Genomic DNA, 3,869 nt, shown 5'->3' with positions numbered 1-3,869 from the left:
AAGAAGAAGAAGAAGAAGAAGAAGAAGAAGAAGAAGAAGAAGAAGAAGAAGAAGAAGAAGAAGAAGAAGAAGAAGAAGAAGAAGAAACCCAGGGTTGGAGAGGTTAAGTGGCTTTACTCCTCAGAAATGCTGCAGCATATAAAATGTGAAGTAAGTTCCTCTGCCTGTTTTTCTTTGGCGAGTAGAAAGCTGTTCATGACCTGTGTCTGAACTCCTTTCCTGAGGGACGTTCTCCATTTTTATTTTGACTTTTGCTACTTATTAAATGCAAAGAGTATAATTGGGCCGTGGTGGTGCACATCTTTAATCCCAGCACTCAGGAGGCAGAGGCTGATGGATCTCTGTAAATTGGAAGCCAGCCTGGTTTGTGTCAGGACTGTTACGCATAGAAACTCTGTCTTGAGCTGGGCGATGGTGGCACATGCCTTTAATCCCAGCACTCAGAAGGCAAAGGCAGGCAGATCTCTGTGAGTTCGAGACCAGCCTGGTCTACAGAGCTAGTTCCAGGACAGGCTCCAAAGCCACAGCGAAATCCTGTCTTGAAAAAAAACAAAAACAAAACAAAAAAAAAAAGAAACTCTGTCTTGAAAAATAAAATATAAAAAAAAAATCAAACAGTAGCTGAACCTTTGACCTTTGATCCTAGCACTTAGGAGCAGAGGCAGGTGGTTCTTTATGCTTTCTGGTCATATAAATCTCAATGCATTATACTTGGTTTTTCTCATATTAACTTCAAAATCATCCATTTTTCAAGTTTATGGATGTATTCCTCATAATCCATATTAGTTTTGTGTGTGTACATATGTGTAGGGGAGCCAGTGGAGGCCAGAAAGGAGTGTTTGGGATCCCTCTCTATTACTCTTATTTTATGCCTTTTTTTTTTCTTTTTGAGACAGGGTTTCTCTGTAGCTTTGGAGCCTGTTGTGGACCAGGCTGGCCTTGAACTCACAGAGAGCCACCTGCCTCTGCCTCCTTAGTGCTGGGATTTAAGGTGTGCACCACCACCACTGCCTGCCTACTTTATTCCTTTGAGGCAGAGTCATGTCTCTCTAGCACCTATAATTCTTTTTTTAAAATTTATTCATTTTTTTATTATTATGTATACAATATTCTGTCTGTGTGTATCTCTGCAGGCAAGAAGAGGGCACCAGATATCATTACAGATGGTTGTGAGCCACCATGTGGTTGCTGGGAATTGAACTCAGAACCTTTGGAAGAGCAGGCAATGCTCTTAACCACTGAGCCATCTCTCCAGCCCCCAGCACCTATAATTCTTTTTCTTTCTTTCTTTCTTTCTTTCTTTCTTTCTTTCTTTCTTCCTTCCTTCCTTCCTTTTCTCTTTTTTTTTCGAGACAGGGTTTCTCTGTGGCTTTGGAGCCTGTCCTGGAACTTCCTCTTGTAGACCAGGCTGGCCTCGAACTCACAGAGATCCACCTGCCTCTGCCTCCTGAGTGCTGGGATTAAAGAAGCCACTTGGCAGGCCCCAATCCATATTTAACTCATAGCAGGACATTTAATTACTTTGAAATGGAAGAGAATATACATAGAGGAAACCGAGTCAATTTTGCCAATCATGGTGGCACATGCCTTTAATCGCAGTTCTGGGAAGGAAGAGGTAGGCAAATCTCTATGAAATGGAGGTCAAGCCTGGTCTATATAACAAGTTCCAGGCCAGTCAAGGCTATATAGTAAGACCCTGTCTCAAAAAACAAAACAAAACAAAACAAAACAAACGAACAACAACATAAATGAAAAAGAAAACAAGTCAATTGTAAATTATTAAGTGTATTTTAGCTGGGTATGGTGGCCCACGCCTTTAGTACCAGCAAAAAGGCAGAGAGAGTCAGGCAGATCTCTGAGTTCGAGGCCAGCCTGGTCTATACAGGCTAGGGGTACAAAGAGAAACCCTGTCTCAAAAAACAAAAAAATAGGGTGAATTCCTAAAGTAGGGCTGTTTAGATGCTATTTTGCACACAGGACTTTGGAAACATTAACCATTTCTCTACCAGGCATGGTGGCACTAGCCCATAATCCGAGCACTTTTGGAAGTGGAGCCAGGAGGATAGGAATTTGGAGTCAGAGACCCTGCCTCAAAACACAGCGTAACACAGAAAGACCAACCAATTAACCAAACACAAAACCCCCAAAAGGCACTCATAATCCCAGGTGTCAGCAGCGCACCCGGAACCTTAACTGAGCTCACCAGGAAAGACAAACGGAAGTCAGGGGAGGACTGCGGTAGGACCTTGAAGTGAGAGACCCGCAGGATTGTGGGACTTGTAGTTTGCTTTCCAATTAAGTCTGCTTCACGGACTACACTTCCCAAGATGCACAGGTAGGTAGCGAGCTGGTCCTACTGTTGGGTGAAAATTGTGGAAGGTAAGTAAGTATTCCGATTCGGAATTAGGTTTCCAGCTGTGCATTTTTTTTTTTTTTTTAAACAGGGGATCCCATTGTCCTCTTTGTTCCTGAGGGGACACGGAGGAAAACAAACCCGACTGTTTGTTTAGCTTTCACGTGTAGTTGTGGAATGTCATGGAGAAAGCCGGGTCCTGACCTTATGTGTAGAAAGCCAAGCCTAAAATGTTTGCCTGTCGCTAAGTAATTTCTGCATTATATCACAGGATGTATCCATTGCTTGTTTTTAAAACTAGAAAACCAGACAGGCAAGTGTGTGCGTGCGCGCGCGCGTTGTCTTCTGTGTCCAACTAACAGAATTTACAGAGCACATTAAACAGATATTATGAGGGAAATGAAGTAATTTAAAGTGTGTATGTGAAGACACGAATAAAACCAAACGCCCGAAAGATCAGATCAACGTCCTGAAAACTGCCATGTTGGACTGGAGTATAGCTTGGTGATAGAATGAGTGATTACACAGTGTTGCGGATACCCAACACCATGTAGAAAAACAAAACAAAAGCAAACAACAATGAAATAGAAAATTAAAAAAAAAAACCTAACATACTAGAATTCAAATATCTCATGGAGAAATAAGGTTTAGCTGGATGTGCCCCGTATCCTTGGCCTGGGCTACAGGCATTCTGTCTCAAGAAAAGAAAAGGAAAGAAAAAGTAATAATTGTGATTTAAACAAAGCAGGGTTAGAGAACAAATAGTCCCTTGATGGATAGTATTAACGAAAATACAGATAAGTAGACCCATATGGTGCTGCACGCCTTTAATCCCAGGACTCAGGAGGCAGAGAAGGTGGATGGATCTCTGTGAGTTCGAGGCCAGCCTGATCTACAGAGTGAATTCCAGGACAGTCAGGGCTCCATGGAAGGAAGAAAAGTTTGTTTTTAAAATATTTAAAATTTGCTAAATTAAATTTTCCGTGTATTTTACCTGCACATATATTTGTGTACCAACCACCTTTGCTCCCAGTGCTTGCAGAGGCCAGAAGATGGGGTCTGATCACCTGAAACTAGAGTGAGCCCCCATGTGGTGCCGGAATTTAACCCAGAACCTTTGGAAGAACAACCAGTGCCCTTAACCTCTGACTCATATCTCCAACCTGTAACTGACTTCTTACATTTAACACAACCCCCCACCATGTACTGTCTCTCAATTTCTCTTTTGAGTTTAGCCCAGACTGGCCCTAACTCTCTCGTTAGCTGAGGATAGCCCTTAACCTTCCTGCTTCCATCTCCCAAGTGCTGCAATTCTAGGCATGGACCACCATGACGAATTTTTTTTTTTTTTTTTTTTTTTTTTTTTTTTTTTTTTTTTTCGAGACAGGTTTTCTCTGTGGTGGGCTGTGCTCTTGTGGATCCCCATTCCCAGTGACAACAATCTACAACTGCTCTTTCCTGTAATGGAGGCTTTTCTGTCCCACCTGGCCCCACAGAGATTTTTTTTTTTTTTTTT

General features: G+C 42.2%; 1 protein-coding gene across 2 annotated transcripts in view; it reads left to right on the top strand.

Moving 5' to 3' along the window:
- Positions 1 to 2,335: 2,335 nt before the first annotated feature.
- The window catches only part of Sirt4 (sirtuin 4), a 7,439-nt gene continuing 5,905 nt past the window's right edge, over positions 2,336 to 3,869 (top strand). The window contains exon 1 of one of the 2 annotated variants that reach the window (XM_005344317.3): positions 2,336 to 2,379. The gene's annotated coding sequence lies outside the window, so the exon portion shown is untranslated. The remainder of the gene's footprint in view (positions 2,380 to 3,869) is intronic. The other variant, XM_026783615.1, reaches the window with a different exon arrangement.

Source organism: Microtus ochrogaster, chromosome 2, assembly GCF_000317375.1.
Source record: "Microtus ochrogaster isolate Prairie Vole_2 chromosome 2, MicOch1.0, whole genome shotgun sequence".
NCBI lineage: Eukaryota > Metazoa > Chordata > Mammalia > Rodentia > Cricetidae > Microtus > Microtus ochrogaster.
Note: the sequence above shows the minus strand (reverse complement) of the source record. Positions and strands in the feature narration are given on the sequence as shown.